Source organism: Scyliorhinus canicula, chromosome 14 (assembly GCF_902713615.1).
Source record: "Scyliorhinus canicula chromosome 14, sScyCan1.1, whole genome shotgun sequence".
Taxonomy (NCBI): Eukaryota; Metazoa; Chordata; class Chondrichthyes; order Carcharhiniformes; family Scyliorhinidae; genus Scyliorhinus; species Scyliorhinus canicula.
The window spans coordinates 143,118,158-143,132,815 of record NC_052159.1 but is presented as its reverse complement, the minus strand read 5'-3'; the positions used below and the strand labels follow the sequence as shown (position 1 = coordinate 143,132,815).

Genomic DNA, 14,658 nt, shown 5'->3' with positions numbered 1-14,658 from the left:
ACCACTTGCTCAGCCAAGCATGAAATGTCAGCTAGCGTGTAGTTTGGACCGTTGTGAGGGAATAACAGACTGAAGTGCCTGGAAACATCTAAGGCATAGCTGAGAAAGATGTGATGATTTAAAATGTTAATGTGCATTTTTCTTTGCAGTTTAGTGGGTGGCGGTGGGGGGGGGAGAAAATTTGGGTCTCGTATAAATTAAATCCTCGACACATTATTCTGAGGCCCAGAAATTCCACTTTAAATATGATTTCAGTCTTGGCCTTTTTAAAAAAAAAAACGAATCCACAAGAAAGAGCAACTTTGTACCTGTGATTTTTAGAATATTAAATTGATTTTCGCATTCCCCCCCCCCCCCCCCCCTCCTCCCGCCCTCCAGAAAAATATCAGGACATGCCCACAAGAAATCCATTGAAGCACCAATTAATGAGATAAGAACAAAAACATTAACGGCAGCTCCAACTGCAAAGGAAGGAAATTTCTACAGAATGGAAGAGGGAAGATTTGGTTGGAAAGCCTGTCTCGCACAGGAAGCCCTGCAGCCTTTATTTTAATGGTGTGAGGAAGCACTCATTTAGACTTTATGAAGTTGAAGGAGGGCACACCGATAATCAGATAGTATTCCTGATGTGGGAAGAGGTCACAGAGACTGTGAATACACTCTCACCCACCAGCTGCACTCAGAATTAAGAAAGGACGAAGCTGTGTGAACTTAAAATAAAGTGCAAAAAAATAATTGATGAATGCTGACGCGATTGCCCTGAACAGCCCCCATAGAGCCATCAAGAATGTTTGCCATCCCACTCTGCTCGTCTGCAGGAGGAGCACGAGTGGTATATTCCACTAACCGGAAGCTGCCGTCAGCCTAAAATGATGTTCCGTCCACCACTCAATTGCATAATGTTGTGTATGAATTTCAATGCCTGAATTATGTCAGGTCATAGGTCATTCATCCCAATGACTGGAGGGGGGGGGGGGGGGGGTGTTGTATCAAACAGTACGTCCCTTCAGTTGTCCGCAATGGTCAAAGTACTGACTGCGCGCAACTGGCCTACGTTTGCAAAACTCAGAGCGTAATGTCTAACGTGAGATGTGATTCCATCGTTGCACAGAAGTTACTGGACTCTCCTGAATGTGCTCAGAAGGGCGCCAACAGCCAATTTAAGAATATCAGTCGGACTTGCAATGTGGCTCACTGACATTTGCTCTCAGATACATATATTTATTTGCCGGGGGCTGTCCTCCGCAAGCGAAAGGAACATGTCCAAGCATGCTATTTTCTGTTAATTAAGCAAATCTGTGAAGGTCAGTTCCCTGGTGCACTCTGCAAGGCGATGCCTCAACCAATCAGAGTTGACTTGCCGAACAGTCGCCATCCTTTTCTCATGCAGTATAAATTGTTGCTCGCTTTGAAATTTGGTATTCTTCCATCCGTCCTGATGAGTGATAGGTGAAAAGATTTGACAGCACGTCTCTTGTTTGCAGCAATACTCACGTTCTGTTCTGCCAAGCAATGAACCTCCCACTAGCATCAGAAAGAGATGAAAAGCAGTGGAATTACAAGAAATAAATGGATACTTACCTGACTTCGGCAATTACATTGAGACATCTGATTGCGGGAGTTTCTGGGGCCTGCATTGAAAGACTCCTCACAGACCCTGATGCAGTCCAGCTCTGGCGGATTCAAGAGGCCATACCTATTTTTTTTTTACTGCAGTAGCTGCCGTGAAGCAGGTAAGTATTAAAGGTCCAACGACAGGCCAGTCAGAAGCTAAGTGTACATGTAAGTGGTCAAGATGCCGGGGGTGTGGTTAGTGGTGGGGTCAGGGTGCTGGGAGGATCAGTGGTTAGGGGGTTGGGTGTTCAGTGGTCAGGGGGTTGGTGGGGCTCAGTAGTTGTGGGTTTGAAGGGAGGGGGTCGGGGCCCAAGGTACTTACTGATTCCTTAGAAGGGTTCACAGCCATGGTGCTGCTGAGAATCAGCCACCACTGGGACTTGCCACTTAAACTGAATGGGGGCAGCTGACATTGGCCCTCTCAGGGCCTTATCTCTCTCTCATCTCCTTTGTCCTTACAGGAGAAACAATTCCATAATTCTGGAGACAGGGCCCAGAGAGGGCAGCATCACTGCTGTGGAGGAGGGAGTTACGGATATGGTCAGGATTGCTGACCACGTGGATGTCAAGCACAGCAAGGTAGGCATTTGTGTTGGACATGGTGATTAGAGAGTGCAGATTGTTCATTGAGAGGATGCCTTGCACTCCACCCAATTACAGCATGATGAAGACTGAGCTGCACTGGGAGGCGTCAACACTGTTGAGGCCTTGGTTGTCTGAGGCTGGCTCTCATAGTCTTTTCTTGTGTCTCCCCTAGGTGCAATCGTCGAGGCAATAAGACTCTCTCACCATCACTGGGCCAAGCGCAGGCGAAGCAGTGCTCTGATTAAAGGACATCTCACCTTAGAAGTGCACCCTGCACAGGGAAGGTACAGGTAACATCATTGGATTCTCATGTGTGATGAACTAGAGTGACACGGCGTGGGGAGCCAATCACAGGTGAGCGGGACGAGGTGACAGAAATTGAGGCAGGTGTGGGCAGTCTGCCTTTGGAGGATTGAGGACAGATACAGCTCTTCGCAACCTGGGCCTCAGGAGGCACAGGAAAGATGTCTACATACGTGCAGCACAGTAGCATTGTGGATAGCACAATTGCTTCACAGCTCTAGGGTCCCAGGTTCGATTCCGTCTTGGGTCACTGTCTGTGTGGAGTCTGCACATCCTCCCCGTGTGTGCGTGGGTTTCCTACGGGTGCTCCGGTTTCCTCCCATAGTCCAAAGATGTGCAGGTTAGGTGGATTGGCCATGATAAATTGTCCTTAGTGTCCAAAATTGCCCTTAGTGTTGGGTGGGGTTACTGGGTTATGGGGATAGGGTAGAGGTGTTGACCTTGGGTAGGGTGCTCTTTCCAGGAGCCGGTGCAGATTCGATGGGCTGAATAGCCTCCTTGTGCACTGTAAATTCTATGATACAACAGCAACAGATGTGTGCTCCCACATGTCAGAGTTCCTCCCGGAGGCAGTGCTGAGACATGGGCAGAGAATGGAGAAGTCCATCTAGCTCATGTGTGCCACAATGATTCATGGCTATGAGCGCCTGAGCACCTCCACTGACCAACCTAACGGAAAGCCATATGTGGCTGCCGAGTACATGCATAAACTAAGCATCGACTTTCCACTATGTAGCCTGCATTGGTCCGTGGCACTATCTGACACAGGGATGTTTGGAGAGGATTCCAGTTTTGCCCAGCGGGTACTTCCCTACAGCTATCTGAAGTAACAAAAAGGCTGAGGCAGTTACCAAGGAGGGTGTGACAGAAGCCTCGGGAGGTATCCCCACTAGCACCTTCGTGATGAGGGTAACTACCATGTGCAACATAACTTCAAACAGGCTATCTCCACCTTCCACCAGGCCAAAAGGGGAGCAGCACATAGAACTGGCTGAGATCAGAGGCCACCATGCCAGCACTGAGTAAGTCACTGGGATAGAGGTGGCACAGTGGCACAGTGATCAGCACTGCTGCCTCACAGCACCAGGGTCTCAGGCTCAATTCAGGGGGCTTGGGTGACTATCTGTGTGGAGTTGGCACTTTCTCCCTGTGTCTGTGTGGGTTTCCTCCCACAATCCAAAGATGTGCAGGTTAGGTGGAGTTACGGGGTTACAGGGAAGCCGGCGGTGGGGGGTGGGGGGGGTGGGGGAGGCAAAGTGGGATTTGGGGGGGGTTTGGGCCTAGGAAGAGCGCTCGTTCAGACGGTCGGTACATACTTGATGGGCTGAATGGCCTCGTCCTGCACAGTAGGAATTCTATGTATCGTACATGTGCACTATCTGTCTTTTGGAGCACAGTGCAAATCTTTACACCTGAATCCAGGCGTGTGAGCCTCTTTTTATTAATGGTGGTTCAACTGAAGTAAGGGGAGTAATGGTGCCTGTGAAACCTCTGGACAGATGTTCACCCTTCATTGACGAGATGAGTGGATATATTCCAGGCAGTGGAAGCAGTAGGAATGTAATCACAAGCATTTCACAAGCATGCTGTTCCTCCTGGCTTGGGGGGGCTCAGTTGAACCCAGCCGGAATCAGTTACTGTTGCCGGTCATTGCATCCTGTCAAGAACCACGAGTCGCACATCAGCCCTCACCACCTCCCGAGGCAGCTGGGGCACATCTATGTTCTCCCTGCCATCCCCCTCCTTTCCTCTGACGAGCTGCATTCATTCAGCACTTCACCGTCCCCAAGGTCCTCAGCTCTGTGATGGACCATGTTATGCAGAATTTAGCAGGCCATTGGCATGTGCAGGATCCTTGCAGGAATGCATTGCAGGTCGTCAACTGACAGGTCAAGGCACCAGATTCAGGAGCCCGATAACCTGCTCAATGATTGCCCTGGTGAATAGAGGCATCTGTGCCTCCTTCTCCCAGTCATGTAAAGTTATGAGTAGCCATCTCTACAAAACCCATCTCCATTGCCCTAGAATCCATCCATGTGGTTTAATTTTGGGAGAGTGGGGTATGATCACTGGGTGCTTTGATGGTTCAATGTGTGCCTAAACCTGAGGGAATCCAACAGTGGAGGGGGAACTCACTGCTCTTTGTGACTGAGGCCCCATCTGCCAGGATTTGTCTGCTGCTCAGCTTTCTTAAAGAGAATATCCGTGACCTCTGATATGCAGTGGTGTGCAGTCACTTACGAGATGTCTCCAAGGCGCTTTGCAGACCCTTGGAAGCACCCAGAGTGAAAGGGGTTCACAAGGATGTTGAATGAGAATGCCAATGTTAGCACAGTGACTTTGTTGGCTACTGCTCGGGCATGGTGAGCAGTGCTGTCAGGTCTTCTGCAGCAAGGGGAAAATTGTCTGCGACCCTCTGTCTGGACAGGCATCGTTTCTGGTGCTACTGGTTCTCGATCATCTCAAGACAGCTCCATTTTTGGCAGTGCATCTTAAGCTGATGGTGTGGCTTCCATTACTTTCCTATCCCTCCACCATCTCCTCAACTTTGCTGACATCCGGGGCTCTTCCCTCCAGCCGAAGATGTTGCACTGCATCGCAACTTGCTCAGCAACCTGGGAGCCAGGCTCCTAATGCCAGCTGCTGCCTTCCTTGTGTTTGGATGAAACCCCTAGAAGGCTTGCCACTCTCTCTTGGACCCTCAGCAGTCGAGAGGGTGACCTGCATGAGAACTTGGATTGGATTGGATTTGTTTATTGTCACGTGTACCGAGGTACAGTGAAAAGTATTTTTCTGAAAGCAGCTCAACAGATCATTCAGTACATGGAAGAAAAGGGAATTAAACAAAATTCAAGAAAATACAAGAAAATACATGAGAATACATAATAGAGCAACACAAGATATACAATGTAACTACATAAGCATTGGCATCGGTTGAAGCATACAGGGTGTAGTGTTAATGAGGTCAGTCAATAAGAGGGTCATTTAGGAGTCTGGTGACAGTGGGGAAGAAGCTGTTTGTGAGTCTGTTTGTGCGTGTTCTCAGACTTCTGTATCTCCTGCCCAATGGGAGAAGTTGGAAAAGTGAGTAAGGCGGGTGGGAGGGATCCTTGATTATGCTGCCCGCTTTCCCCCGGCAGCGGGAGGTGTAGATGGAGTCCATGGATGGGAGGCAGGTTCGTGTGATGGACTGGGCGGTATTCACGACTCTCTGAAGTTCCTTGCGGTCCTGGGTCGAGCAGTTGTCATACCAGGCTGTGATGCAGCCCGATAGAATGCTTTCTATAGTGCATCTGTAAAAGTTGGTAAGGGTTAATGTGGACATGCCGAATTTCCTTAGTTTCCTGAGGAGGTATAGGCGCTGTTGTGCTTTCTTGGTGATAGCGTCGACGTGAGTGGACCAGGACAGATTTTTGGTGATGTGCACCCCTAGGAATTTGAAACTGCTAACCATCTCCACCTCGGCCCCGTTGATGCTGACAGGGGTGTGTGCAGTACTTTGCTTCCTGAAGTCGATGACCAGCTCTTTGGTTTTGCTGGCATTGAGGGAGAGATTGTTGTCGTGACACAACTCCACTAGGTTCTCTATCTCCCTCCTGTACTTGCTGACCATTCTCCCTGACACGTGTGCTGATCTAATGGAATCTGGGTGCCTATGACTGAGTCATTCTCTGGGGCACCATCCCATTAACAGTGTCCAGCTCATCTCCTGGGGCAACCACGTTTTGCTCTCCACTGTGTTGTTGTCTCCATGCACTCCTGCCAAATCCGGAACAATGAGCTTTTTAAATACCTTAATTGGTATCACTATCAGATTGGGCAAGTTTACAGAATCGCCCTGACCCAGCCCTGGTGAAAGTCAGCAAAGCCAGGAAAGCAATGGGAATCCAGCATGTCAGTAGGCGCTGATATCTTCAAGCCTTGTTTGGCTCTTTCCCACCCAAGGCAGGACCTCAGAATTCAAGACTATTTAATCAAGCTGGGTTTAAGATTGGGGCTACGTTGGAAAACTTTCATAAAGTCAAATTTTCCAGTTGGGCAATTTGCTCCAGAATGTGATGGAGCTAATGGGGGAGAGGAGGCAAAATAATCAATAAAATGGCTATGACTGTAAAAAAACCTAAAAACATTTAAAAAGGTGTCATTGAACCTTTTAATCAACTTCTGCGCCCTCACGATTGGAACAAAGTCCCATAGCAAGCACGTTTAGCCATGTGTTCCCCGTCGCTGGCAGCACCGAGAAACACAATGCAATCGACCGGCACTCGGGTTAGACCGGGGCCTCAGCAGGGAATACGCAACCGAGGCCATTTTCTGTATTGAGGAGTTCCACTCGCCAGAACTCCTCTATGCAACGAGAGATTGGGATGCCATTTCTAATTGGCGTCCCGATCTCTGGAGCCCTCAACGTGACTCCCAACCCCCTCCAGCCCCAGCTCACTATGATTGGGTCCCCATGTCTCCCCAACACCCGCATCGGGCACCCCTTGCCCCATCACCACCGCATGAAAAATGCCATCTTGGAAGTGCCAACCTGGAACCCTGGCAGTGCCCTGCCAGCTGACAATGCCGCTTTGGTAGCTCCAGGCTGGCACCCAGGTGGTTGTGCCAGGGTGCCTGGGTGGCACCAGCAGTGCCTGAGTGCCACCTTGCCCAAAGGGCATAGATTTTGAGGCCTCCAAGCCTCTGGGAGACCCCCATGAGTGCCTTTCTGTCTGGTCCCCATTTGTGGAGACCTGCATTGAATCCTCCGGGATCTCCAAGGCAAAGGGATAGTTCCCGATGCCTCGGATGCCTTGGGAAACTGCATGCTGCAGTAAAGCTGGCTGATTCGGTCTAATGTGTAGATTTGCCAACAGGCGAGCCAGCCCACAATGGGCAGGATTCACATCGCAACATCTCGTGAGATCACGTTAGATCTCGCGAGGCATTGCGAGCTGGGTAGATCCCGGGGGCTGGATCTCCCATCTGCTAACGGTTACGAAGCACCGCACACACTGCTTTTCGGGCGCAGTGTGGCCGTTCAGTCACATCCAATGCCTTGGGATTCATTGACTCTTCATTCGGAACACAGGCCCAGTGAGAAATTACATGCCAAGCATTTGCAGTTCAACTTGCATCGTTTAATGAAACCCCTACATCCCCTTACTCCACACCTCCAAGGTGGCAGTAAATGTGATGCGCAAAATGTGAAGAGATCTAGAATGATCAGTCTCTGCTCCACACCACCCGTCTTTCGGGACTTGTGGGAGGAAACCGGAGCACCCGGAGCAAATCCAAGCAGACATGGGGAGAACGTGTAGACTCGGCATAGGCAGTGACCTAAGCCGGGAATCAAATCTGGGACCCTGGAGCAGTGAAGCAACAGTGTTACCCACTGTGCTACCATGCCGCCCAGTTTAAACCAGAGTGGAAAATTGCTCCTTGACCATCTTGTGTTTCACTTGAGCTACTACACGGGGTTAGTACTAAATGTCAACATTAAGGTCACAAGACAGCTCGTGGCAGTTAATGCAATCATTATACACCCTGCGTGGTCCACCTTTGAATTCTTGATTATATGTTCACATTGACCCTTTTAAAGACCAAAGGGGCAGAATCTTTTGGCGACAATGTGGGGTCTCTGCCGGCATCCGGAGAGCCGAAAAGACCCTCACGTTGTTTCTCGCTAGTATCCTGTTCCACTCAGGCACTGAAAAGCCAGTGATGTGCTTTCTGCCACGATGAAAGACCTCAGGGGCTGAAGTCCTGCTGTCACAGCTTGATGGTCTCTAATTGCCGGAGTAGCTGCTCCCAGCGCTTCACCCACCCATGGCAGCGGGGTCTTGGAGAGACCCAGGCACTGGTGAGGGATGGCAGAAAAACAGTTGTGGGGTGGGGGTTGTGGAGTAGGTGCGCTGGCATAAAACTTAGAGGTTGACTTTCAATGGGCCCCTCCTTCCTGATGCCACGACACTTGATCAGATCTTTGAGCAAAGACGCTGGGGTTTATACCTTGTCCTGAAGCACCGGATATTCCCTCAGCAAAGGCACTGGCCTCAGTTCAGCTTAAACTCATTCAAACCACTCCATTTACTGAACTAGTGCTACTCTCTCGGAAATCTGAACATTTCCTTTCAAACAATGGTGAAGCCCCTACCCACTGCTGGAATAGTAGCAGCAGCGGCAGTGGAAGGCGGCCCTAAAATGGACATTAATTGCCCACTTAATGTCCTCAATTGGTGCCAGACCAAGAAGGCTGCCAACATGCCTTTACGCCCCAGACTTAGTCAGGGTGGTGATGGAAAGATGGCAGTGTACCCATTTTCCACCCTCCAAATGATTAAACGGCCCTACTGCCACCAAACTTGCCATGGGGGCAGAGGGTTGGGGCCATGAGATTCTCACCAGGAAATTTCATGTTTGACTCTTGGTCTATGCTGAATTAATTGATTCAACCAAAGCAGTAAACGGAAACATGCCTATGGGTTAGGGAAGAGAAACCTGGACAGGGTTCCTGACTGTTATTGGGGCTCCTGTGGCATAGTGGGCAGTATCCCTGTCTCTGAACTGGAAGCTCTGGGTTTGAGTCCCACCCCAAGACTTGATAGCCAAGGAAGGGGGCCTCACGGTAGCATGGTGGTTAGCATCAATGCTTCACAGCTCCAGGATCCCAGGTTCGATTCCCGGCTGGGTCACTGTCTGTGTGGAGTCTGCACGTCCTCCCCGTGTGTGCGTGGGTTTCCTCCGGGTGCTCCGGCTTCCACCCACAGTCCAAAGATGTGCGGTTTAGGTGGATTGGCCATGCTAAATTGCCCGTAGTGTAAGGTTAATGGGGGGATTGTTGGGTTACAGGTATACGGGTTACGTGGGTTTAAGTAGGGTGATCATTGCTCGGCACAACATCGAGGGCCGAAGGGCCTGTTCTGTGCTGTACTGTTCTATGTTCTATGAAGGTGTGTTCATACAGTGCCAAAAGGGTTAAGTCTCATCCTGCAAAATCCTTCCAAGATGCCAATGGCAGGCAAGAAGAGTGGGAGAGACTCCTGGTCAGCTATGTTTGACACTGAGTGGTGCCCTCAAGTTATAAGCCTCTGCCAACCAATTCCAGGAAAATAACCTCTGTATGGGACCAGATGAACATCTACCTTGTGCACCACGAGGTGCGGGAAACAAGATTCAGCAAAGTCCTGCAGGTTTGTGTGTGCAGAGTGATGTAATAAAACGTACAGTGCAGAAGGAGGCCATTTGGCCGATCGACCCCGCACCGTGATGATGTTCAGTGTTTAGGTGTTGAGTGAGCGCAGGACTAGGCTCTGCTGTGATGTCAACATCATTGAATAACTTGCCAACGCTGCCCATTAATACTCACTTATTCATATTGACCACAATGGATAATGGACAAGGTAGTGGAAGGCAACAAACCCCCAAGGAATTGTGGCCACAAGAGCAGTCGATACTTTCACATTTCTGGGCTGAAAATAATTTGAAAGGGAATTATCAAATTTCCTGGAGATTATCACTGTTCCCGTAAAGGGAGTGGTTTGAATGAACTTCAGCTAAACTGAGACCAGTCTCCTTGCAGAGAGGATATCTATTGCCGCAGGGCAAGGTTTAAACTAACATGGCAGGTGAGAGACAAGCCAAAAGATTGGTGAGTGGAAAGGCGCAGAGGCTTTGGGAAAGAGAAGCAAAGCAAATTAAGTTTAATGAAGCATAGTTAAGAAAGTGGAATAAATCTTAAGATTATCAAAAACTCGTTTCAGGATTTATTGGTGCACATGTAGGGACACAAAGCATTCAAAACAAAGTCAGGCGATCAGCATTATGGAGGGCCTAATGTCGGCCTGGATTCTTCCGCCCCGCCCACTGCAAGATCGCCACGGGCGAGATGCCGGCAGTGGGAAAATCCATTGACCTCGGGTGGGATTCTCCGCTCGCCGGGCGAACGCAGCCAGAGAATCCCGCCCGTAGTATTTATAACTGAGACAAGGGGCGGGATTCTCCCGCCCACGTGTTTCTTGGTGGCGGATTGTTCGCTGGTCAATGGGATTTCCCATTGAAGCCACTGGGAATCCACGCGGGAGGGGGTGCGCTGCCAGCGGGAAAGCGAGTCCCAATGGCACGGAGGATTCCGGCCATGGCTACATTCGGACCGGACAGGGAGATTGATATTTCCGGTGATAATGTTTTCAAGAGAGGCAGAATGGGGAAAAAGGGAACATTAGCAAAGTAATTTCTATCATAGTGCTGAAATGCAACATTTCGACGATAATAAATCCATATGGAGAAAATTAAGGAATAGGATGGAACAATCAATAATTCTTGGGAGTGCGTGATAATGAAAATGAAGTAGAGGGGAAGATTTTGCATACAGTTTAGAGGAACTGTAAAGAGCAACATGTCAACAGTTCTGCGTGATTTGAGCATCAAAAGGCAGCATGGGGTTGAGGTGATGCATGTTGTCTAAAATGTAGCCTTCCATTTTGAATGTCCTGAATTGGAATATTTCTAGTTTAACAAAAGACATTTCAGTTCAGGAAAGCTAAATGGGATAAATCATTGATGGGAACAACTGGGAAAAACCTAGCACTGAGCTGTTGAATTCAATGTGAAAATAATAAAGGATAATAATTGATCAAGAAATAGAATAATGGGCTGGCAAAAACACAGCTCAGTGAGATAAGAAGGGAATCAGTCCCAATTAGAAAGAAAAAAATTGGCAACAATGCGATGGATCGGTCGTGGACCATCCTCAAATAAGTTCAAGTAAACAAACCATCTATATTTCTGTCAGTGTAGAAGAAGAAATTGGTTTGAATTGTTCCCATTTTGCAAGTGTAAAACTTGGCCAAATTAGCAATGGGACTACTTGCATCTGCATAAAAATTGCCCGCCCCCTTCCCTCCCACTAAAATCAGCCCAATTTCTATGCATCCCAGGCAGCTACCCAAAGAAGATGTTTGATTTTTGAATGTGTAAGTTAGGGGCATAATGCCTGTTAAAAGGCCCCTTTAACAAATTGCTTATCAATGGTCAGTGATGACCAATGAAAGGTAAACTCCAATTAAAAAGCATCCCTCCTTCAGGGAGGAGGAAGATGCTCCTCAGAATCCACTGGAGTTGCAATGTCCCCCTCCCTCCTCCATAGCCGCTCCTATGGGAGGCTGGCAATGTAGGAGTTGGGCCAAAATCAATGTCTCCCGCAACGCGAGTTGCCTGTAGAGGTGTGATCAGAAACTATCCTAATTATTCGTTTGAGGACCGAGGACCAATTTCTTTCCTTGGACACTCTTTTCTTTTTCAGGCTTCTGCTGATAGGGCGGCGTCAATTCTGGGATCAAAACCAGCACACGCCAATTTCGACCCCAACAAAACTGATGAAAACTTAAAATGGGGATGCAGGTTAAAGCTAGGCAGAACCGGGTTTTTAAAGAAGTCATAATGGATGCTGGACATGCCTCTTCATTCACCTGAGGAAGGAGCAGTGCTCCGAAAGCTAATGTTTGAAACAAACCTGTTGGACTTTAACCTGGTGTTGTAAGACTTCTTATTGTGCTCACCCCAGTCCAACGCCAGTATCTCCACATCATAATGGATGTGGGACATGGACCAGGGAGGGATGAAGGAGATTTAGTGGAACCTCTCTATCTAAAAGCAAGTTCTTTCTTTAGAGGGGATATGAGATACTGGGCTCGTAGATATAAAAAAGAAAATAATATGGATTTGTTTTAAAAAAAATAAAAGAATAATTAGAGATGTTACTGCCACTCAAGTGTGAAGATAAATTTTTTGGGGAAGGGAGATACAGTAGGGATAATTATATTAACCCGACCCAGGGGGACGACCCAATTTATCTCCCCATGGTGCTCGTGAAATAGGAGCTCCCCAACTGAGGAGGTCTAACAGCGGGCCTTTTGAAACCCACCAACAAAAGCCAACCAGGAAGAGAACCGGCATCTTCAGATGGTCCAGGTTGGGACTCGTTGTGCTCCCTGCGGCTTTGCTTTGTCATGTCGAATAAACCTTTCTTTTTGAATTCTCCTCGGAACTTCTGGGATTGTACTGATAATAAATGACCACCTTTGTGTCAGTTTTTTGCAAATGTTAGTGTAAGTGAGAATCCAAATTTCAGAAAAGGATCGGGACAATGATTAGAGATAATTTCAGAAAATAAATGATTCTGACAAATGTAGCAGAACTCAAAGTGGGCCAGTCACATCCTGATGGTCTCCACCAATACCTTCCAATCCTGAGAACTCTATCAACTGGAAGGTCAAGGGCAGCAGATGCTTGGGAACACCAAGCAAGTTCCCCTCAAAGCCACACACTGCCCTGACTTGAAGCTATACTGCCATTTCTGCACTGTTGATGGGTCAAAATCCCTCCCTTAACAGCACTGTGGGTGTACCTACACCACATGGACTGCTGTGGTTCAAGAAGACTTTACCACCACCTTATCAAGGGCAATTAGCGATGGGCAATAAATTTGTGGCCTAACCAGCGATACCCATATTGTTGAAGGGAGCTCAGGAGGAACAGCTCAGGAGATACCATCATCATATTTTTCCAATACTCCTTAGATATGGAAATTGTGCTGACAGAGCTGATTCATATAATCTATTTACATTTGCCGATGAACCTGATGTGTGTCATCAGAATTTTCTGGTTTTGATTCTCTAACACTCAATAATTGTTTATTGCTCATCACGTTACCAGCTTAACACATTTTTAAATAATTTAAATTTGTTTTTTCAGCAGATTGGTGACGAAATGAAAATAGAGCGTCATTGTTGGCTCACTCTTAGTGAAGAAAGAAGGTTCAGACTTAAGGCAAAAAATAACTAATAAATTGAAATTTATTCTGCATGAAACATTCACATTTGTCCTGTTTTAAAGGCATTGGAAAGAAAAACACTATGCTTTACAATAAAATTACTGAAATGATTATGAGAAATATACAGAGGAGAATAATAAGCATAAATCACCACTTTACAAATGAAAACATTGTCACATTCTCGGACATGGAGTACTCATTTGTTTCAATACATTTCTGGCATACAGAAATAACAGAAATAATTCCTGGAATATGCAAACTGTGGTCAGGACAATTTATATTCAGAAATGCACAATAGCTAACTTAATGAAAAAATGTAGGTGTCATATAAACAATATGTACAAGAAATTCAGAAAGTACATGGTCCTCATTGATAATATAACATAATGAATCAAACTCTGTGCCAATTAAATGTTAAATAATTGTGTATTTTGAAATGATCTTTTAGAAAATATACATAATACTTCAACAAAATAATACTGCAAGATTTTGTGGATAAATGTACTTTTTTAAGACAGACAGGAATGTTATGATTTAATTTGCTGAAAATCTGGTCTGCTCATTGATAGTGAAGTTTCCTGGCCTTCGGTTCGAGCCAAGGTGGTGATAGGGCGCAATGGTAAATATTAACATGACCAGGTAACTCCTGCTGTATGGTATTGATACAAGGCAGTGTGGAGTGCGGTAGCAGGGGAGGGGTGGCATATTTCCTTTTTGCTATTCATGATGAAATCGTAAACTTCTTTGTTATAGCCGCATTGACAATTTCTCTCCAAATAGGAAAACAGGAGGGAGTTTCCATCCCACCCTTAATAGTTCTTCGCTGAGTGAGCATGGCAAGCAGAGGGAATGTTCATCCAGGAACACCAATTGGCTGAAGTAGGCCAGTGCATCAAAAGCTTCAGTACAGAATGTTGCCAAGGATTAATACACATTCATGATGGGTGTAGAATCACATGTGAATATGCATAGCCCAATTGTTTTTTATTTTGAATAACATGATTTCAGTGGTATTATTTATTCAAATAATTGCCTTATGATGCTGTTCCAATGTGTATGATAGTGTTAGAAAATTTTCTTTACAATGTATGCCAGCTATCTGAGTAAGATGTAAATAAAGTAAAAAGGGGTAATGGGTCCAGCCCAAAATCCATTTGATCATAGAATTTACAGTGCAGAAGGAGGCCATTCGGCCCATCGAGTCTGCACCGGCTCTGGAAAGAGCACCCCACCCAAGCCCACACGGCCACCCCATCCCCATAACCCAGCAACCCCACCCAACACTAAGGGCAATTTTGAACACGAAGGGGCAATTTGTCATGGCCAATCCACCTAACTGG

General features: G+C 47.1%; 1 long non-coding RNA gene across 1 annotated transcript; it reads left to right on the top strand.

Annotated features, from left to right (window-relative positions):
* The first annotated feature begins 2,031 nt into the window (after positions 1–2,031).
* LOC119977703 lies at positions 2,032–13,679 on the top strand. Its single transcript, XR_005463264.1, has 3 exons — positions 2,032–2,193; positions 2,372–2,483; positions 13,240–13,679. It is a non-coding gene; the product is annotated as an uncharacterized LOC119977703 (long non-coding RNA).
* Positions 13,680–14,658: the final 979 nt, after the last annotated feature.